The 23524-nt window shown below is 42.3% G+C and overlaps 1 protein-coding gene across 1 annotated transcript in view; it reads left to right on the top strand.

Annotated features, from left to right (window-relative positions):
* The window catches only part of PPM1H (protein phosphatase, Mg2+/Mn2+ dependent, 1H), a 435367-nt gene that overhangs the window by 236550 nt on the left and 175293 nt on the right, over nucleotides 1-23524 (top strand). The window lies entirely within an intron of this gene.

Genomic DNA, 23524 nt, shown 5'->3' with positions numbered 1-23524 from the left:
TCTATATGTCTGTCTTCATTTCCCATTGTTATTAAGTGCCCTAGAGTCAGTTCCAACTCATAGCAACCCTGTATTGGGTTTCCAAGGAGCAGCTGATGGGTTTGCACTGCTGAACTTGCAGTTAACCGTCGAGTGCTTATCCTACAGCCCCATACTAAAACACTGTCTAAATTACTTAGTGCTGCTGTTAACACAGATATCACAGTGGATAGCTTTAAGAACAGAAATTTATTTTCTCATAGTCCTGGAGGCTGAAACTCCAAACCAAGGCCTTTGCCCTGTCTACGCCTTTCTTGTTGGTAGTCCCAAGTGTTTCTTGGGAGTTCGTCGGTTGTAGACAATCCTCATATGGTGTCTGTGTAGCCTTGCGTATGTCTGTGTGTTTGTTCTGGTCTTTCTTGAACTCAAAAATGTAGGGCTTACCATACACTACCACAGGTAAACATCTTTCTGACATTCTCTGTTTTCAGCCAAGATCCATCGGACATCAGCAATGATATCCCTTATTCCATGTCCTCTTCTGAATCCAGCTTGAATCGCTGGAAGTTCTCTGTCAATGTATGCTTGCAGCCATTTCTGTATTACCTTTAGTAAAACTTTTCTCGCATGGGATATCAAAAATACTGTCCGATGATTTCTGCATTCCGTTGAGTCACGTATCTTAGGAATGGGCACAAATACGGATCTCTTCCAATCAGTGGGTCAGATAGTTGTCTTCCAAATTTCTTGGCATAGATGAGTGAATGTCTCCTGTGCCGCCTCACTTTCTTGAAAGATTTCAATTTTTATTCCATCAATTCCTGGTGCCTTGTTCTTTGCCAATTCCTTCAATGCATCTTGGACTTCTTCCTTCAGTGTCATTGGCTCTTGATCATATGCTACCTCTTAAAATGGTTGAGTTGCAGCATCAATGGGCTCAAACATGGCAACAATTGTGAGGTTGGCCCAGGACCGGGCAATGTTTCGTTCTGTTGTACAGAGGGTTGCTATGAGTCAGCACCAACTCGATGGCACATAACAACAACAGCAACATACACTACCACGTATTCATTAACATAACAAAGAAAACCACCTTTCTAAAACATGATCTAATTCTCTAGTACAAGAGTCAGGAATTCAACACATATTTTTGAATTTAATCCATAACAAAGACCTTAAAGTCTAATAAAATTGTTTGCACACTTTGGGTTAAAACATTGTTGTTAATCTGTCCACTTGTTTGTAATCTGGTAAAATCTTATATAAATTCCCAAGATCTAAAAAGAGATTAAAGCAAGAGTGTTCACACTGGAACTCAGCTAAGAGCTCACATTAGCTTCCCTTCCCAAGGTGACACGAAGGCTTGGGGTCTGTGTGATCACAGTCTGAAGACCTGAGACTTGGTCCCGAGAACGTAAAACTTGCTCGCACATCCTAATCACATGGAGTATTTTTTTTTTTCAATTTTTAAAAAATGTGATTTCCTTTCAAATTTTTATCATGAAATGTTCAAACATGCAAAAAAACAGAAAGACTTACATTACACATTCATATGTCTACTACCCAAATTCTGCAATTTATAAAGGAATAGTTTGCTCACTTACCTCTCCAGCTACCTGCCTTTCTATTCATCTAGTACAACTACACATGTACATGGGGATTTAAAATAAATAAATTTCGCCATTCCCCAATTCTCAGACTGACTAAAGTAGAATCTTTGCATGTGGGACACTGGTACCTTTATTTTAAAAGCACCATAGGCAGTGCTGGTGTAACCATTCTGGGAAACAGTCTAATCCTTTTTTCATTGGTCAGGATAACGAAGACCAGACAAAATAAAGACTTTCTTAAGTCCCCTCTGGTATGTGATGGCAAGCCGAGTATTAAACCCCAGGTTACCTCTTTCCCTCTTTCCTTTCTGTGATTTTGTTCTATACCTCTTCACTCCACTGACTCTTTCTAGGATCAAATAATACTCCTGCCATACGATTCCTGCCTATTAATGATTTGCTGAGTCACTACCTATCTCAGGCAGCAGTTTGAAAAACTACTGGGAAAACAGCCTAAGTATAGCATCCCAATGCACAGAAATGCAGGGTTTTCCAGAGCACAGCTGTTGTCTTGCTTTTCCTTTTTATACTTCAAGGGGATAATAGTGGAAAGAGTATTGGACTGGGAGTCCAAAGACTGTTTGTTGTTGTTAGCTGCTATCAACTCAGTCCCAACTCATGGAGACCCCATGCACACCACAATGCAGTACAACACTATCTGGTCCTACACCATTTCCATGTTCAGTTGCAACTCAGAACATTGTTATCCAAAGGACTTTGATTGGCTGGTTGTTGTTTTTTTAAGTAAATCACCAGGCCTTTCTTTCTTCCTAGTCTGTCTTAGTCTTAAAGCTCTGTTGAAATCTGTTCAGCATTCCAGTGCCAGGTAAGGGGGTCTCTGCATGAAGTGGCTTGACTGGGAATTGAACTCGGATGTCCCCCTTGGAAGACCAGAATTCTATTGCTGTACCATTCCCTGCCTTCTAGCAACTGCAAAACTGTTGGAAATTCACTTCAGTCTCTGTGCCTGAGTTCCTTGCTTCAAAAAGCAAGAGGAGTTAACAAGATCTTGTTAACTGATCTCAAAGGTGTCTTCCAGCTCTAAAATTCTGTGACCACTAAATTAAGATCCAGCCAGCATCTGAACTGGCTAGCTCAGCTTCCTGGATTCCTGCAGTCCTGACTCATTTTTCTCTCCTTATTCTTGTTGAATTGTTGCCAGAAGGCAGATGAGATGCCCAAAACCTCAAGCCCAAAGATTTTCCATTGTTATCTCTGCCAGCTCTGCTGGGCTGTTTCCGTGAAAACCTGTGTTCCAGTGATTTTTTCCAGATCTAAGCCTTCCAAGAAGAACTTACTCTTGGTATGCCTCTGTGTAACTTCAGAAGAACTGTCTAGCACTGTCCTTTCAGGTTCCTGCAGGCTGTCCTGCCCTGGCCAGCAGGCTGCCCAACTATGTGTCTTGCATGGTAAATTTGCTCCTACCACTTTGCAAAACTTGCCATGAGCCCCATGAATCCCAACCTATGATGATTCCCTGAGTGTCAGAATCGAACTGTGCTGCTTAAGGTTTTTAGTGACTGGTTATTCAGAAGTAGATCACCATGCCTTTCTTCCGAGGCTCCTCAGGGTGGACTTGAACTTACAGTCTTTCAGTTAGTAACTAAGCATATTAATCATTGGACTCCTTTCCAAGCTAAACTCATCTGTTACTCTGAACTAGCCTCTCACCTCTCACCTGATATTGGCTGCCTCTGAGGCCTGGTGGTGGGCACCACCTATTACATCATATCCTCCCAAAGGAAGAAACAGACACTTTTATCCCTTTGTTTAAATGCTGCCCAACTATGGTGACACCCATTCTGTCCTTGCTCCCTGTCTGTCTCTCCGTTGGTGGAGCAAGAGAGCTGGCTGGGATCAGTGTCATGTGTCGATCTCCACCCATCCCATCCCTCCAGACTTCCTTAACTCAGGGCAGAGGGTACTTTCCCAAAAGGAAGTGGTTTTCCGGAATCAGAATCACTTCATTAAGGGTTTTTCTACATTACAACCTAAATTAACAGCTAGCACCATTTCCTTCTGAGGCAGCAGGAGGATTTTCTTTGCGGGCCAGGGCTTAGTGCAGCCTCATGGGGTTTATTCAGATCAGTTTCACACTGCAGAGTAGCGGCATCGCTTTATGACTCGGGGATGGTTTTGTCTCGTAACCTCAAGGTTGATGTGGGTCAAGGAAAAAAAGATAATTTGAATTTTTTTTTTTTTTAATGTTAAGTATAAATCTAAAATAAACTTTTCAGAGCGTGGTAAAGGACTACTCATTGCTAAATTGCACATATAGCAATCTAGGTGAGATATGGTTCAGGGCACAAAACAAGGTAGTGGTTGAGCACGTCTGATTAAACTCAGGCCTGAATTTGAATTCTTGCTTCATAACTTACAGCATGATTTTGGATAAGGTACAGGATTCCTCTAAGACAGTTTTCTCATCTACATGATTAACATAATTTAATAATAATAATCTACTTCATGGAACTGTTGTATTAAATGACAGTCTGCATTAAGCACATAGGGAGTGTAAAGGCTCCATATGATAAGCATTGGACTGTGAACCACAAGGTCATCAGTTTGAGCCCACCAGTTACTCATTGGGAGAAAGATGAGGCTTTCTGCTCCTGCAAAGATTTAAAAGCCTCAGAAACCCTACACAGAGTTTCTGTGAGTTGGAATCAACTCGACAGCATACTTAGCACTGGCACGTAGTAAGCACTCTGTAAATGTCATTGTTTCTATTAAAATAAAAAGTCAAAATGCTAGGTGTGGGTTAAAAGTTAGAATGTAGAATCAAAGAAGCCGAGATTTGAATCCCAGTCCTGTCACTTCCTCTATAACTGTGAGCAAGTTAATAACCATTCTGTGTTTCACTAACCTCATCTGTCAAATAGACATTAAAAGAGTCCGTATCTCATAGGGTTGTTGCAAGGACTAAATGAGTTAATTAAAAATACATTTGCATGCCTGCTGTGTGCCAAGCACTGTTCCAAGAGTTGAAGACTGTGTGATGAATAAAGACAAAAAACCCTGCCCTATTGGAGCTTGCATTCTAGTGAGGGAAGACTGACAATAAATTAAATAAATACCAAAATTATTCAGGGTAAAATAAACTTTATACTGTACCAGGCAGTACAAATATCTTAAGTATGAAAGGGATACCTTAACTTTTGGGGTGATGTAAAAGTGTGTTCTTAACTTTTCAGATAGCATTCCTAAATTGCTTTGAAACTCCACTGTAGCCAATAATGCTGCCAAATGTTAGCCCTGGATGCAACAACTATATCCTTACTAGATTGGACCCGGACAACATGCTGAATTCAGGTCAGCACCCTTCATAGGAACACTTGTGTGTAGCTCCAAGTCGCTTACAATTATAATTTGGATTCTTTGGGGGCGTACTGGGCAGCCTCTGATATTCTTTCCAGCTCTCAAGTTCTATGATTTTTTACCTAGTGTTTTGGCAAGCAGCGGTTGTCTCTAGATAGTCCTTTGTCAGGAAAGCGTCCAGGTTCCAGGCATTGGACAAACACATAAGCTTGCTTTTTCTTGCAAGACTTAGCTGTGAAGTCAAGGTCACTGCTCCCTGGAGGGTCTGAGCTGCACGAGAAGCCTACAGTCATGCTGCTCAGCTCCAGCTGCCCTGACCCTCTGTGCTGGGCTGTGCTCTGCTGCCCAGCTCTGAGACCTTGCTTTTTCTCTTCCAGTGGAATCCCAGGCAGTAAGGAGGCTTTTGACTTAGAGAGTAGAAACTGTTTCCCTGTCATCAGCCACCAGCATTCATACAATTAATTTCACACCCGTTCATCTGCTTACTTACATTTTACCTTCCTATTCTGCTTCTTTTCTGTGTTAAAGTTTTTATTTAGTGTGTTTGTTGTTGGCTTTGTTTTTGCTGTTATTGTTTATTTCCCCGTATCTCAGGGCATCTAAGCTGGCAAGTCATAGTTGCCACCAGTATTTCAAGGACATAAGGTCCCACTTTCAAACAAACTATTCCAGGTCTCCACACTAATAGGTCATCTAAAAAGGCCTAGACTGGAGTATGTGCTCTCCAGATGTTTATTTAAATGAAATCTTACAGCAAAGGTCCAGTATGTAAAACAATGGTGGTATGGTAAGGCAGACTACATAGTGGCTAATAACACAGATTCTGGAAACAGACAACTTGGGTTCAGATCCTGATTCTACCACTTACAGTGCTGTGTGACCTTGAACAAAGTAACCAACTTCTCTGTGCCTTTATTTCCTTATCTGTAAAGCATTAGTGGAAAGATTAAGTTATGTAAAGTGTGTTAATAATCACTATAATTACTGGCATATAATAAATGCTTAAGAAGTTTTTGTTTTATTATATTCATAATTATTGTTATTACTAACATACAGACTCCTGGTGTGGTGCTGTAAGACCAGCACTGGACTGCACACCACACGACCGGTAGTTCAAACCCACCAACTGCTCCAGGGAAACCCTGTACAGGGTCGCTTTAAGTTGGAAGCACTTAACAACAACAACCGTTACTAACATTGTTTTCCTGAGAGTTTTGCATTGGAGTTGCAATGCAAATGCTTCCATGACTGTGCTTTTCACATATTACATTTGCTCCTTGTTGCTTCTCACTGCCTTTAGGTCAGCCCTGAACTCTTGCTGACACTATGCACAAGGGAACAAATTGTTGCCTGGTTCTGCATCATCCTCACGATCATCTGCTCTTGTCCAGAGTAGAACGCGATAGAATGGATCTGCAGGGTTTCTGAGGTTGTGAATCTTTACAGAAGCAGACTGTTTGATCATTCTCCTGAGGAGTGACTAGTGGGCCCAGAAAGTCAACTTCTCAGATAACAGTTCAACACTTAAGCCGTTGCACTACCAGTGCGCCTTCTCTTCCCCATTTGTTGTTGTTGTGTGCCGTAGTGTCGATTCCAGCCCATAGCGACCCTGTACAGGGTTTCCGAGGCTGTAAATCTTTACGGGAGCAGAAAGCCTCATCTTTCTCCTGCAGAGCAGCTGGTAGTTTCGAACTGCTGACCTTATGGTTCACAGCCCGATTCATAACCACTACGCTACCAGAGCTCCTTTCTCTTCCCCATAGTGCTACCCATAATGGCTCATAGCAGTCCTATAGAGGGTTTCCAAGGCTGTACATTTTTATGGAAGCAGAAAGCCTCATGTTTTCCCTTCTGTGTGACTGGTTGGCTTGAACTTCCAACCTTGCAGTTAGCAGTCCAGTGCTAATAATACTACATGTCAACTAAACAAGACTCAATAAACCAGTCATCATATGCTTTTCTAGAGAGAACACATGTTTTCTAGAGAGAGCTAATGAGCAGTCTCTCTCAAACAGGCCAAGTTTGATCAGGACATGAGAGAGATGTTTGTTGGTGACTTGGCAACAATGCATGGAGCCCTAATGGTGCTGTGAGGTAGGCATGGGGCTGTTAACTGAGAGGTCAGTTGTTCAAACCCTCCAGCCACTCTGTGGGAGAAAGATGAGGCTCTCATAAAGATTTAGTCTCAGAAACCCTAGACAGGCTCACTAAGAGTCTGAATCAACTTGATGGCAGCAGGGTTTGGGCCCTCTCCCCTCTGAGGTCCCATTTGTTCCACATAAAAAAAGCATCAGGCTCCCGCTGCATGCCACAGCCATCATGATTCTGCCATTTAGAAGGCCGAAGTGGTGTGACATACAGGAAAACACGATCACACGTCTGAGACTTTTCTTGAAAATGGTCTCTGCAGACACCCTCCTTAGCCCCCAAGTAGTACCAGTGTGATGGTGGAGTCTTCTGAGGGTAACACTGCCCTTCAGAAAGGGCTAGACACTTCCCTTCTGCAGGGCCACTGTGCTTTCTGTAGCTATATAATTGTATATATCATAGCTTAATTACTATTTTGGTACATTGCCATCAAACAGTCTTCTGGTTGACCCAGCATTTCTACAAGAACGCTGGGAAAGTCCAGCACTGTAAGGAAGACAGAAATTGCACTCTAAGGTTTCTTAACATATGTAATATGCATAGCATGAGTATGTGGAAATGTACAGTGATCTTTGCAGAATAAATTCGTCCTAGGCTAGGCCTCACAGAAGTCTGGCTGTGGCCTTAAAAAGCCACAGAAATCTTGTGATTTTTCATGGACATTTGTACCTTGTTATATTTAGCTTCAGGATATACTTCATATTCTTTCACCAGTGTTCTTGGCCCTGTTTCCTCTAAAAGCAGCCTCTATCCATACTTGGAGTCACTGGGTGGCAAAAATGGTTAAGCACTTGACTACTAGTTGAAAGGTTGGCTCCTGGGAAGACAGGCCTGGCAGTTTGTTTCAGAAAGGTCACAGTTCTACTTGGGGTCACCGTGAGTGGGAATCAGTTCAACAGTAACTAACAACCCCATTCTCTCTACCCTCATGTATCATTCTTTGCTCTTTTCCCACTGGCTTCTTCCCTTTTGCCTACATTTTCAAAGTTCTTTTATCTTACACAAACATTCTCTCACTATTGAATATTGCTTTAGCTAGCTCCCTTCCCTTTGCATGTAAGATTCTCCCAGCAGACCCTACATTCCCTTACTTCACATAACTCTGCCCCCACACCACCCATGTGCTACGTTTTTCTTCCCTACTGTACTGTATTTATATGCAGTCCTGGCGTGGTGCTGTGGGTTAATGCGCTGGACGGAAGGTCGGTTTGAAATGCAGGGTCAGAGGTTCAAGCACACCAGCCACTCCTTGGAAACCTTACACAGGGTCTCTATGAGTCGGAACTGGTTTGGCTGTACTTAACAACAACAGCAACACACTGTACTTGTCTTACTGTATGGCAGAGCTGAATACCTGCTCTATAAGCCCTTTCCTCTTCTCTTGGGCATGAGGGACTACCTTACCCGTCCTTTTGTGTGATTGGGTGTCACGTGTGGCAGGGGGTTATAGGTGGAAATGATATGTGCCATTTTTGCAACCTGACCATTTAGAACCTCCTATGTGACCCTGTGGGTTAGTGCACCATACTGCAAAGCCATTTGAACTGCAAGGTCGCTGGTTCAAGCTCTTCACCTGATCCTCGGAAACCCTATACAGGGTCAGAACCAACTCAACGGCACTTAACAACAACAACACATACTGGTAGGTAGTGGTTACGAGTCAGGCTGCTGATCTCAAGATCAGCAGTTCCAAACTACCAGCGGTTCCACAGGAGAAAGGTGAGGCTTTCTGCTCCCATAAAGATTTATAGCCTCAGAAACCCTATACAGGGTCGAATCGGGCTGCTAATCTCATGGTCAGCAGTTCAAAACTACCAGCTGTCCTGTGGGAGAAAGATGAGACTTTCTGCTCCCGTAAAGATTTACAGCCTCGGAAACCCTGTACAGGGTCTATATGAGTCAGAACTGACTGCATAGCACATAACAACAACAACAACAGGAGTCGAAACCAACTCCACGGCACATAACCACCAGCACACACTGTGTTGCGTTGAATTGTGTATCCTAAAATGAATTGTTGAATTCCTAAGCCCTAGTACCTGTGAATGTGACCATATCTGGAGATGTCCTCAATTAAGACCAAGTCATACTAAATTGGTGTGAACTCTAAATCCAGTGACTTATGCTGCCCTTATAAGAAGCCCCTGTAAAGCATTGAGGTCTCAGAGACACACAGGAAAACACCATGTGGTGGACACAGATTGGAGGGATGCAGCAATAAGTTAAGGAGTATGACACCTAAGGATTGTCAGCAACTATCAAATGCTAGGCAAGAGGCAGGGAGCGGATTGTCCCTCAGCACCTCAGGAAGAAGCTAACCTTGACTTGTTACCACTGTGACTTCATATCTCTTGCCTCCAGAACTGTGAGAGACAAATGTTGTTTTGAACCACCCAGTTTGTAGTAATGTATTACATGGACCTAGGAAACGAATACACCATCTTCTTTTCTTCTTTATGCCAACTAGAGGTTGACAAACCAAGGTGGCCTCAGAAATGCGTTCTGCAGCTGCCAGAACATCCGGCAGCCTAGTTCCCTATGACTGTGCAGCACTGCCTGTGGCCTCCCCCAAACTGCTCATTGAGTTTTATGTGAACTACAAAGAAACACATTGTTAAACCACTCAGACTTTTAGGGTCTGTCTGTTACAACAATTAGTGATACCTTAAGTAAAACATCTACCTACAGAAGACATTAAATGAAGGCAGCTTCCCTAAATACATACTCAACTTTAACTTTCTTGAAACAATCTTTTCCACTGACTTCCAGAGTTACATTTTCTATTGGTTTCTTTTACCTTCTGTAGTTTTTCCTCTTCACACCAGCCCTAGCATCCAGGTTTCCTTAGTGTCTATCTCTTCCACATCCTATTCTGGAGCTAGCTCATGCACCTTCATCTACTACTCATTATGATAAAAACCCAAGCTAGACTCCTCTCCTATTTCTCAGGCCTCACAGCCACCAGTTTCTAGTCATTTCTACCCTTCTAGCTCACTCTCTCATCTCTCTGCAGAATATAGGGCCTTCCATGAGGTACATGGTAAGGCTGGGCATCTAAACTTCTTCAAATTTTCATTCCCACCCCGCAACACCCTCAAGTCTAGCCATGTTTCACAGACTATGGCTAGGCACAGATTAACTGCCTTCAAACTATGTACAGTGTTTGGTGGACTGAGTAACATAAGTTTGATGCCTTATGACATTTCTGAAAGATTCTGATGAGAGAAACAGTATTTATAGAAGATTTCCAGTCCCAACTTCCCTCAAGAAATTCCAATATCTTTCCTTAGATTATAGCTGGAGGCACTTACTCTTCTATGCCAACCTGGCTGACTGACTGGAAGAGATCCATATCCCTTCCCAAAAAAAGGTGACCCCACGGAATGCAATAATCATTGAGCAATATCATTAATATCACATGCAAGTAAAACTTGGCTAAAGGTAATTTTTAAATGGCTGCAACAGCACATTGACAAGGAGGTGCCAGAGGTTCAAGCCAGATTAAGACAAGGATGTGGAATGAGGGATATCATTACTGACATCATATGGATCTTGGCTGAAAGCAGAGAATACCAGAAAGATGTTTACCTGTGCTTTATTGACTACACAAAGGCTTTCGACTGTGTGGATCATGACAAGCTGTGGACAACATTGCAGAGAATGAGTATTCTGAAACATGTAACTGCTACTCATGAGGACCCTGTACAGAGACTAAGAGGATGTCAAAGGTGAGCAATAAATATGGGAGACCATAGAAGAATTGATGCATTTGAGTCATGGTGTTGGAGGAGAATATTAAAAATAGCATGGACTTCCAAAAGAAAAACCAAATCTGTGTTGGCAAAAGTACAGTCAGAATGCTCCTTAAAAGCCAGAATGGCCAGAATTCGTCTCTCATACTTCAGACATATTATCAGGAGAGAACAGTCTTGGAGAAGGACATGATGCTTGGTAAAGTGGAGGACCAGTGGTAAAGAGGAAGACCTCCAATGAGCGGCAAGAGTAATGACTCAGGTGTAGCAGTGATTGTGAGGTTTGTGCAGGACTGGGCAGTGTTTGGTTCTGTTGTGCATTAGATCACTTAAGGTCAGTGTCATCTTGACAGCACCTAATAACAGCAAAAAAACATACATTGAATCCTTCTAAAATAGTTTTCTGAATGGTTTTCCTATGCCATGAGCCTCCATTGCAAACGTTTACAAATTATAGCTCTATCAGCCATGGTGCTGTATTTACTGTAAGAAGTCTGTTCAAGAACTTGCTCATTTTGCTTTAGAGTCCTCTATTTTAAATATCATAGAGGACTTTTATCAGTAGTTTATGGAAAGGAAAGTGTGGTTGATGGGCTTTGACATTCGGGGCCCTGTTGTTATTGTTAGGTGCTGTTGAGTCAGTTCGGACTCATAGTGACCCTAAGAACAACAGAACACTAAAAACGCCATCCTCACAATCTTTATTTCGCATGTGCCCATTACTGCTGCCACACCACTTGACCAAGCATGATGTCCTTCTCCAGGGACTGGTTCCTCCTGATAACATGTCCAAAGTATGAGAGACAAAGTCTCATAATCCTGACTTCTAAGAAGTATTGTGGCTCTTCTTCCAACACAGATCTTTGTGTTCCCCTGGCAATCTATTGTGTTTTCAGTACTCTTCTCAAACACTATAATTCAAATGCCTCAATTCTTCTCGGGTCTTTCTTGTTCTTTGTCCAAATTTCACATGCATATGAGGCTACTGAAAACTCCATAACTTTGTCAGGAGCACCTTAGTCCTTAAACTGGTATCTTTGCTCCTGAACACTTTAAAGATGTCTGATGCAACCTATCTGCCTAATGCAATACATCGTTTGATTTCTTGATGGCTGCTCCCATGAATATTGATAATGGAGCCACACAAAAGGAAGTCTTTGACAACATCAGTCTTTCCTAATTTATCAGGATGTTATTTATTGGTGCAGAAGTGAAGATTTTTGTTTTCATTGAAGTGCAACCCATACTGAACATACTGAACCCATACGAAGGTTGTGATCTTTGATCTTCATTGTTGTTGTTGTCAGGTGCCATCGAGTCAGAACCGACTCATAGCGACCCCATGCACAGCAGAACAAGCAATGTCCGATCCTGGGCCAACCTCACTACCACTGCCACACTTGAGTCCATCAATGATGCCACCTGGCCAATCCATCTCGTTAGGGGTCTTCCTCTTTTTCTCTGACCCTCCACCTTACCCAGCATGACATCCTTCTCCAGCAACTGTTTCCTCCGGACAATATGTCCAAGGTATGAGAGACGAAGCTTAGCCATCCTGGCTTCCAAGGAGCACTCTGGCTGCACTTCTTACAAAACAGATCTATTGGTTCTTTTGGCAGTCCATAGCACTTTCAGTATTCTCCTCCAACACCACAACGCAAAGACATCAATTCTTCTACGATCTTCCTTATTCACTGTCCAGCTTTCGCATCCATATGAGGCTATTGAAAACACCATGGCCTGGGTCAGGCGCACCTTAGTCCTCAAGCTGACATCTCTGCTCTTCAATAGTATCTTCATTAGTATGTACTTTAAGTTCTTTTCACATCTTCAGCCAACAAGCTTGCATCATCCGCATATCACAGGCTTCTAAGGAATCTTCTTCCAATCCTGATGCAACATTCTTTTTTATATAATCCAGCTTCTCAGATTATTTGCTCAGCATACAGATTGAAAGAGTATGGTGAAAGAATACAACCCTGGTGAACACTTTTTCCTGACTTTAAACCATTCAGTGCCCTCTTGCCTCTTGTTCTATGTACAGGTTCCTCATGAGCACAATTAAGTGTTCTGGATTACTCAATCATCACATTGTTTTCCCTCGCTTGTCATGATCTATGTAGTTGAAAGCCTTTGCATAGTCAGTAAAGCACTTTCTTGTATTCTCTGCTTTCAGCCAAGACTCATCTGACATTAGCAATGATATCCCTCGTTCCACATCCTCGTCTTAATCTGGCTTGAACTTCTGGCAGTTCACTGTCAATATAGTGTTGCAGCTATTTTTAAAATTATCTTTAGCAAACTTTTATTTGCATATGATATTAATGATATTTGATGACTTCACCTCTCTTTGGAATGGGCACAAATATGTATCTTTTCCAATCAACAGCTGTCTGGTTGATCAGGTAGCTATCTTCCAAATTTCTTGGAATAGATGAGTGCCTCCAGTGCTGCATCAGTTTGTTGAAAGGTTTCCATCAATTTCCGGAGCTTCATTCTTTGCCAGTGCCTTCACGGCAACTTGCGTTCCATTTCATTTATGACAGCTTTCACTTTTCCTAGATTCATACTTCATACATTCCATGTTCTTATTTCTAATGGATGTTTATAGCTGTTTCTCCTCATTTTGAGTTGTTCCCCATCAACAAATGAAGGTCCTGAAAGCTTTACTCCATTCACGTCACCGCAGTTAGTTCTACTTTGAGGAGGGAGGCAACTCTTCCCTACTCGTTTTTTGAGTGATTTCCAACTTGAGGGACTCATCTTCCAGCACTATCTCTCACAATAGTCTGGTGTTATTCATAATGTTTTAATATTCAGTATTAGGGTTCTATCTGATCGTGCTCCACTGCTAGTCATAAGGTTTTCAGTGGCTTAAGATTCAGAAGTAGTCCACCTCTTTCTTCCTAGTCTGTCTTAGTCTGGAATCTCAGCTGAAATCTGTTCACCATGGGTGACCCGGCTGGTATTTAAATATCTGTTTCATAGTGTCCAGCATCAAAGCAACATGCAAGCCATTGCAGTATGACAAACTGACAGACAAGTGGTGGTTTGGGGCCTCAAGTTACATAAATGTTTCTTAACAGTCACCATAGAAACAACCACGATCTATTTATATAACTTTATTTGGGGCCCTAAGTTACATAAATTGATGATGGGTTTTTTGTTCTATATTGCCTGTTAAGAAATATCTAGGAAACATAAGAGCCTAATAGCACATATTTTCATTAACTTAATTCCTAGCTTTGTGTAAAATTTTCTGATTTTTTTTTCCACAGATAATTTTTAGTTTATTGTATCTTGTGTTTATTTATGTAATCTTCCTTTAAATTCTTTTTAGAAACCCCAAGTAAGAGGAATAAATAAGATGTCCTGCAAGTCTCCTCACAATTAAAATGCCCAAAATGAAGTGGATTGTCTTACCCCAAATGTTCTTTCTCCTATGTTCCCAAATCTGTTTAAGATGCCACCGAGTTCTCTATCACTTAAACCAGAAACCTTGACCACCCCTCTCCCTGCCCTTCCTTGCTCCCATATCTGTCATCAGATGCTGTCAGTAATGAGCAGCATCTTAGGTAGACCTCTTTTAGGAACCTCATATGGTCTCCTTATAGGGATTGGTGCTTCACTATGACCCATTCGATCAATCCCCAAGACTGCTAAAACGTAGGGTGGCCCATACACTTCTGTGTAAAGCCCGCCAGTGGCTTCTCCAAATGCAGTCCAGACTCTCAATCCTCATCAGTCTCCCTCTGTCTTCGTCTCCTGTCACTTCCTTTCTTTGTACCCTATGCCCTGGCAAGACTAAACCACATACTTACAGCTCCCAAAACTAAACAGCAGCATCCTGGTCTTTGTATTTATAGCATGCTACATGCTTTTTGCTAGCTAACCTCTGGAATGTATTCTGTCAGACTTCAACCTACACAACACTTCTTCCTCAAGATCTTTCTTGACTCTCCGGTCCTGTCCCAGGTAGAAATCTAAGTGTCAGGGACCCACAATTTTCTTTTCTCTATACAATAGTTTTGCTTTTTGTATTGCACTGTAATTGGGTGTCTCTGTCTCTCCCTCCTAATAGTCTAGAGAGCTCATTTGTGGCAGGAATCAAATCTTATCTTTGTATCCCTTCAAAGTTCTTCTAGAAGCAGGCTCAACTCAGCTTAGGCCCTTCAGAAAATTGTGCTGCTGCTGTTTGGAGCAGCCATAACAATGTGGATACCATTGCAGGCTTTTCAATTTTCTTTCAAGGCTCCTAGTCAAGTAGGTGCACTTAGTGTAGAGACAGCACTATTAACTGTGGGTACACAGGGACCAGGAATATGAAGGAAATGGCTAATGGGGGGACGCATATCTTGACCAAGCATATCTTGGTTCTTGGAACATAAAGATACTTAATAAACACAGTCTCATACCACTGTCCCCAACTCCCAATCCAGTGTAACACGCGTTCTATAAATTTTGACTCCAAATTATATCTGGAATGCATTGTTTTTCGGTATCTCCACCTTCACTCACCATTCTTTCTCTCATTTAAACTTCAGTAATGGGCTCCTGTCTCCCAGTTTCAGTTCTTTCTTATAACAGTCTGTTCTTTACAAACAAGAATAATCTGTTTAAAAGATACATTGTTCAGAATCCCTCAGAATTTAGCATTGAACTCTTTACACCACAGCCTTCAAGGTCCTCCTGACCAGCCACTACCCGCTTCTCCAGCCTTCCCTAAGCCCATCTCCCCTTCCCCACTGAACTCAAGCCATGCTGGACTTTTACCAACTCTTCATACACACCCAGCTTACTTCCCCTACCATAGAGTCTTTGCGTATGTAGTTGCTTCTGCCAGAACTGCTCTTCCTCCACAGCTTTCTGCATGGCTTCCTCTTGCTCAGCCTTCAGACCACAGCCCACAGATTCAGTATCTCCGACCCACCCACCCACCAGACCCTCTACAGGCAGACCCCTTCTTCTCCATAGGTTGTAAGCTCCACACAGCAAACTCCTGTCCTGGGTAGTGTGCCCATCTCAGTGCCTAGTGCAGTACCTGAGCCAGGGAAGGTGCTCAGGGAGTAATTGTTGCAATAAAGAAAACTAATGGAGACAGGTCAGTAGAGATGCAGTACCAATGGGGCTTCCATTATATTCGAGGTCGCATCGATTTAATGTTAATCACTTTTTTATAGTTAAAAATTTCAATGTCTTTGGAGGCTGAACTCTACATATGTACAGCATGTTTTCATTCAGTGTAGCTATTAGGACCCAACACTGGAGACAGATTTACTTCAGATGGGTGGTTTGGCTCTGTCTAGAGTTTGCAGCCATGATCTCCAGTCACTAATTTAGGGCATACCTAGATTTCCAGCACATAGTTCCCTTGCTCAACAATGTAGGGCAGAAGCCAGGGGACTTCACTCTCTGCAGGCGGTGCCTCTCAACACACTAGCTCCCAAGTAAGTGACCTTTCTGGGTGCACACTCTCTCTCTTTTCTTCTGGGTCATTCCTACTCGTTCTCATTTCATTATTTTTGTCTCTGGTAATTGTCTGGAGGGAAATTCTCCAGGGTTCATCATTTTTAGTACTATTGGATTTTACAAAAGAGAGCTGAGTGCGGGTGGTCACCACAGGGATGGGGCAGAGACATATGGCAGACCCAAAAAGAAGAAAAAGGTAGCTGCTGGGCTGAGGCAGGAATCTAGGGACAGAGGAGAATCCTGACTAGCTTTCCTATTGCTGCTGTAACACACATGCCAGAAGTGGGTGGCTTTAAAGAATACATATTGGTTTTCTCAATGTTCTGGAGGCTGAAAGTCCAGATTTGGATCTTGATCTTATCCTTTCTTCTCTGTAGATCCAGAGCCCTGGGCATTCCTTGGTTAGCTGGCATTTTTTGGTTTGTAGATTGTCTTCACGTGGCATCTGTCTTCTCTGGTTTGTGTGTCTCTGTGTCTAATTGGTTCTTTTTTGTAACTCAGAAGTGATAGTGGTCTAATTAGCATAACAAAGAAACCTTGATTTCCACCCAGGTTCACATCCACAGGTATAGAGGTTAGATTTACAACACAGGTTTTGGGAGTGAGAATATAGTTTAATGCATAACACTAGCCTTTAATTGCATTTCAACAAGTGTCTCCATTCTGAGTAGTAGCTCAGGAGACAAATTGTCTCATGTAAGAAACATTATGTTTTTAAATATTATGACAATTCAGAGCTCAATATCGTTTTGAAATATTTTGCTGCTTTAGCCTGCTTTTCAGTTATTTGAGCTATAGGTTCTTTTTACCTGTTGTGTCTCTTGAAAAGTCATTCATTCAACCATTGTACCTTGATTTAAATGTGTTTGTCATTGCTCTCTGTGTTTTCCCTCTGACTGTATAAAACTTGTCTTTATAAAAGTTTCCCTGTCACTGTGTAAAAGTTGTCTTTAGCAATTACATTGAGTATGCTAAATTGAAACTATTTTAATTCTAAGAGATGCCAGCCAGTGAGTTATGTGTTTCAAGTTCCCAAGGGTTCTGTGGTGGACTTAGACTTAAGAGTTCGGATTGCTCATCAGAGCTAGTCAGTCACATGTATCACTGGGAAAATGAACACCTTAATTTATGTTTTCAGTGATTTGTATTTTATAGAATACAAAATGCAAAGGCTTTTGGTGGTTGAAGCTAATGTGATCATCTCTTTCATCTACTTTAAAGAGACAGAAAAAAAAATTATGGCCTATATAAGAAGCAATTATTAAGGTTGAGTAGGTAATTAGAGGTTTCTGTGGCTCAATAGGATAAGAACTGAACTGCTAATCATAAGCTCAGGGGTTCGAGCCCACCAACTGCTATGTGGGGAGAAAGATATGGCTTTCTGCTCTTCCCAAGGTATACAGCCTCAGAAAGCCTATACAGGGTCTTTGTGAGTCAGACCTGACTCAACAGCACTTAACAGCAGCAACAAGAAGCTTCCCTGGAGGGTGGTCGAATACTTCAGTGGCTATTCCTCTGTTTCAGGTCTCTAAGCTGGCCCAGTGGTCAGAGATAATTGGGGTTTAGATGGAAAGTAATAGCCTACCCTGTGCACAGAAAGCCTCATATTTTAAAGTAAAAACCCTGAAGTTAAAGTTAAGACATGAGTTCTTCGAACTCATGGTTTCTTCGTCCTGAATATGAGAGGGTTGAACTAATAAGGTTTCTAAGCTGAGAAACTCTGTGAAGTGTCATTTACCATATCCCTGCATTATGCATCTCTCTAGTAAATGTTTAATGATCTACAACAAGCTCTGGAGTCACATTAGTGATTTCAACTTTCTTTATTTGACAAGTGTTCTCTCTAATTATCCCCTGAGAGAGGAGGAGCTGAGGAAGAAATGAGCTGAGGTTTTAGAAATTGATATTGTACTTTCACCTGCTTTTTCAAGTAGTGAGCAATTAGTCTCACAGCTGCAAAGCTGTGCACCAAGCAGGTGACTGGGCATCAGAACCACTGCTCCTGGTGCCAGTGATCGCTTAGACGCTCACTCGACAAGCAGCAGCCCTCGGAGTCCCCAGGTGGTACCTGAGAAGAAAAGCCTGGCAATCCCCTTCCAAAGCTTCAGCCACTAAAATCCCTACAGAGCAGAGTTCTAGTCTGACTCACATGGGGCCGCCAATAGAAACTGATTAGAGGCAGTGTTCAGTGCTTGATGGGTATTGACTTATTCTTTGGCCCTGCTTTATAGATAAAGAAATCAAGTCTTAGAGAGGTCAAACAGTGAGCCCAAGGCTACGTGATGAGTGAAGGAACCAGCAACCTACACTAGAACTAGTTCGTCTGATTCCACCCTAACACAGTCCAGGATTTATAGACCTGAAAAGACCACTTGGTTAATTGGGACTCTCTTCATTTCTTAGTGCTTCTTGTTGTTATTAAGTGCCGTCGAGTCGGTTCCGACCCCTAGTGACCCTGTACAGGGTTTCCAAAGCTGTAAATCTGTACAGGACCAGAAAGCCTCATCTTTCTCCCACGGAGCAGCTGGTAGTTTCGAACTGCTGACCTTAAGGTTCACAGCCCGATTCGTAACAACTACTTCTTAGTGCTGCTGTGACAGAAATGCCACAAGTAAGTAGCTTTAGAGACCAGAAATGTATGTTCTCTGAGTTTAGCAGGCAAGAAGTGTGAACTCAGGATGCACCTGTAAGGATTGGCCGTCTGCCTCTGAAGGACCTTGTCTCTTTCAACTTCTCATCCTTGGATTCTTGGTGACGTCCCAGTGGCATCCGTCTTCCCAGTTTGTGCTTCTTTGCTTCTGTGCCTCATGCGCTCTTTTATATCTCTAAAATGATTGAAAACACCCTTCACTGTTACTCCTCATTCACATACAAAAGAAAACCCCATTTCCAGTTGGGATTTATATCCACAGACAGAGGAATAAGGATTTACAACATGTATTTTTGCCTGCACACAGTTCCATCTTGTTAGCAGGCAGCACGTGTTTAAGCCACCTTCTCAGTCTCAGTTTGGAGACTTTTTAACTTGGTGACTTCTGGCCAAATTGCTTAACTACTGTGAGTATGCAAAGTGAACGTCATCCCTGCCTCCTTGGGAAATTGAGAAGTTAGTTTGTATAACAAGTGTCTAGCACACAATGCCAGCTTCCCAGCAGATACTTCAAAAACATACAAATGGAAACATTAGTTCCTTTTGCTTCCATGGGAAAACAGATGTAAATTATCCAAGATCCTTCAGGTCCAAAGGAACTTCAGCCCCATTTCCTCTAGGATTCCATGCAGGCCTTTCCTCTTCTTGATCAATAGTGTCTACCTAATCTCCAACTGGTATTGCCCCCTGTAATTTTATGTCATCATACATGTTCTTCTGAACCACACAGAAAGCCCATAATTGAATGAAAGGCCAGGCTGGGAAAAAAGATGAGCATCGGAAACTTCCTCCCTCTGAATGTAGGAAGCGCTTTGGCTGCTCCTGAGCTGTCAAGAGTCCCCAGGGGAAGGTCAGCTTGGCGGCTGCTTGACTGTGGTGGTTAGAGGACTGGGCTGGTCGAAGTCTGGGTTGGAGAAGTCTCATCTGCTGAGGTACCCGCTGCTTGGCTGACTCAGGTGGACACTGCATTAGAACCCACAGCACTAAGCTCCCTTGACAAGCACAAATCAGATTTGTTCTCCAGTCACAGAGTTTGTGAAATCCACCTGACAAGCTGTGTGAGACAGATGTCTCTGAGGGACTCTAAGACGAGCCACATGCAGGTAAGGGTCATCTAAAGTGGCTGCAGGACAGGGTCCTGAATGGGTTTGAGCCACAAGCATTGAGTCCCAAGAGTGGAGAGAGCCTCTGCCTGGTGCCATGTGCATTGTTGGAGACTCCGTCTCTGTGTCTCGGCCTTCTAGCACTTTGCTTTATCATTAGCCATGGTTAGAATTAAGCACTTGTGTCCTCAAGTGCTATAGTGTAGAGAGAGAATTACCCATACCAACATTATACCCAGCTTGTATTCTATAAAATGGGGGCTCCCTGAAGGTTCACAAAATACTCATAAAAGGGATTCTGGGTACTCTGTCTCTGTCTCTTATGGGGAATAGAGGGAGTATAAGGCTGAAGCAATGAGAAGCTCTAGACAGGAACCTTCATATAGTGTTGGTACCCAAATGCAAATATTTTGGGTAGCAGTTTTTGTGTTTTTTTAAGTTGCCTGCAATCTTACTTCCCACCTCATCACTATTAACAACTGGAAGTATATCCTTCCAGTCCTTTCTAGTACATGAATACTTGTGGGTTTTTTCCCCAAAGCTGTCATTTCTTCATGCTGTTCTAATATTGCTTTCTCCCGTTCTTTAAATACAAAGACTACAGAACTTAAACCTAGCATTTCCTGGTGGCTCCCAATCATGTGGTCACTCTTTTAGAATTGTAGTGTCCCAGGACTTATACTGTTGGCTTTGAGTCGTCTTTTAGACTTGGCCCCTTATTTAGTTTCGTAGCTTGGTGGTTACAAGACAGCCTGCTAATCTCAAGGGCAGCAGTTGGAAACTACCAGCGGTTTCGTAGGAGAAAAATGAAGCTTTCTGCTCACTTAAAGATTTACAGCCTCGGAAACCCCAGACAGGGTCGCTGTCAGTTGGAACTGACTCCCTGGCACATAACCACCGTAACCAACATTGTTGTCTATTACTTCTTGCTCCTGCATGCAATAGCCCTTATTCTCCTTTCTGTAGTACTTCTAATATTTAGTTTACTTGAAAATTATAGAACTATTGTGGTTTTGGGCAACATTGAGAAGTATGAGTATTCCAGAACACTTAATTGTACTTCTGAGAAATCTGTACCTAGATCAAGAAGCAGTTGTTCAAACAGAACATGAGGACACTGAATGTTTTAAAATTGGGAAAGGTTGTATTCTTTCGCCATACTTATTCAACCTGTATGCTGAGCAAATAATATGAGAAACTGGGTTCTAGGGAGAAAAATGTGGCGTCAGGATTGGAGGAAGACTCATTAACAACCTGCGAAATGCAGATGATACAACCTTGCTTGCTGAAAGTGAAGAGGACTTGAAACATTTACTTATGAAGATCAAAGAGCACAGCCTTCTATATGGATTACATCTCAATGTCAAGAAAACAAAAATCCTCACCACTGGACCAATAAACAACATTCTTATCAATGGAGAAAAGATTGAAGTTGTCAAGGACTTCATTCTTCTTAGATCAACTATCAACACTCACGGAAGCAGCAGTCAAGAGATCAGACGACGTATTGCATTGGGCAAATCTGCTGCACAGGAACTTTTTAAAGTATTGAAGAGCAGAGATGTCAGCTTGAGGACTAAGGTGTGCCTGACCCAGGCCATGGTGTTTTCAATAGCCTCATATGGATGCAAAAGCTGGACGGTGAATAAGGAAGATCGTAGAAGAATTGATGCCGTTGAGTTGTGGTGTTGGAGGAGAATACTGAAAGTGCCATGGACTGCCAAAAGATCCAATAGATCTGTTTTGGAAGAAGTGCAGCCAGAGTGCTCCTTGGAGGCCAGGATGGCTAAGCTTCGTCTCTCATACTTTGGACATATTGTCCGGAGGAAACAGTCACTGGAGAAGGATGTCATGCTGGGTAAGGTGGAGGGTCAGAGAAAAAGAGGAAGACCCCTAACGAGATGGATTGGCCAGGTGGCATCATTGATGGCGTCAAGTGTGGCAGTGGTAGTGAGGTTGGCCCTGGATCAGACATTGTTTCGTTCTGCTGTGCATGGGGTCGCTATGAGTCGGTTCCGACTCGATGGCACCTGACAACAACAACAACAACATTGTGGTTTACACTGTATGCAAACTAAAAGTAAATAAATATGTAACTTGGGGACACAGCTCCAAGTAAAACGCAGATGTTTTGTAGTGCACAGCAGGAATGGTATACGATTAGAATATAATCTCAATTTGAGATTCAGTGTTAACTGAATAGGCTCAGCTACTTGGTCATTTTATCACCCTTTTTAAGATTTTTTTTTTTTAGTCGTTCTGGGAAGTGGCCTGACCACTACACCCTGTCATGGAGAAGGAACATGCATAGCTGACTGTGACAAAACATTTCTTGGAGCATTTGTCTGTTTCTTCTCTTTACAGTTTTAAAGTTTCAATAACATGTAGCCAGAGTAGAGAATGAAATGATTGTAATCACACAGGCAGAAGGTTCAGATGTTTAAAGAGTAGGCAAAGTATATGTCCCACTGCTAAGTGGAACAAACACTGACTTGGTCAAGAACCTGAGTTTCTGGTGAATTTTCCATAAATTGCTAATCATCTTTAAAACAGGACTTCAAACAAATTCTTCCTACTTCAATCATGGCCAAAGAAATGACACCAGAAAGGAACCAAACCTGTAAAATGTGGGTGAACCAGAATAATTGTTAAGTGTCGTCAAGTCAGTTCTGACTCATAACGACCCTGTATAGGATTTCCGAGACTGTAAATTTTTGCCATAACAGAAAGTTCATCTTTCTCCCACAGAGTGGCTGATGGGCTCAAACCACTGATCTTGTAGTTAGCGGTCTAGTCCAGTGCTAACCCTATAAAGCCATGGTGGTGTTTGTGGTGGTCTCAAGTGCTGACAAGTTGGTTCCTACTCATAGCAACCCTGTATAGGGTTTCCCAAAAGTGACTAGTGGGTTTGAACCACCAACCTTGAGGTCAGCAGTCTAGAGTTTATTCTACAGTGAGGGTTGACACCCTGCTGTAAACTCAGTCTCCTTCCCAGAAAACAAGAGCAGAATGTGTTACATAGCAACCAAATCTCTTGATTGGCAGAACACTCAAAAAAGGTACACCACTTTGAATGCGTGTCACTTCCCACAGCTCTGGCAATAAATACTCCAGTATCCTGCAGCTGGCTCCTGAAAGGGCTCACTGCCCCTCTTCTAAAGTTCCCATTCCAGAGCTTTCACCCATCATTTTTCCACTTATGGTTCCACTTTACCCCAATTTTTTTAAGTTCGAGTATGTTTTGATTTCTCTGTATTGGCCATAACTGAACTGGTTCAAACTGATTTGAACACCTGCTATAAAATTCCTTAGACCTCAGAAACGTAAAAACAATTTTAACTACAAAAAAACATGTTGTTGTTATTAAGTGCTATCGAGTTGGCTTTGAGGAGTAGCTGGTGGGTTTGAACAGCTAACCTTGCAGTTAGCTGTCCAGTGCTTATCCTACAGTGCAACACATTAACAATAAAAATACAAAAAACACCCCACATACCC

This window comes from Chrysochloris asiatica, unplaced genomic scaffold (assembly GCF_000296735.1).
Source record: "Chrysochloris asiatica unplaced genomic scaffold, ChrAsi1.0 scaffold00033, whole genome shotgun sequence".
Classification (NCBI taxonomy): domain Eukaryota; kingdom Metazoa; phylum Chordata; class Mammalia; order Afrosoricida; family Chrysochloridae; genus Chrysochloris; species Chrysochloris asiatica.
Note: the sequence above shows the minus strand (reverse complement) of the source record. Positions and strands in the feature narration are given on the sequence as shown.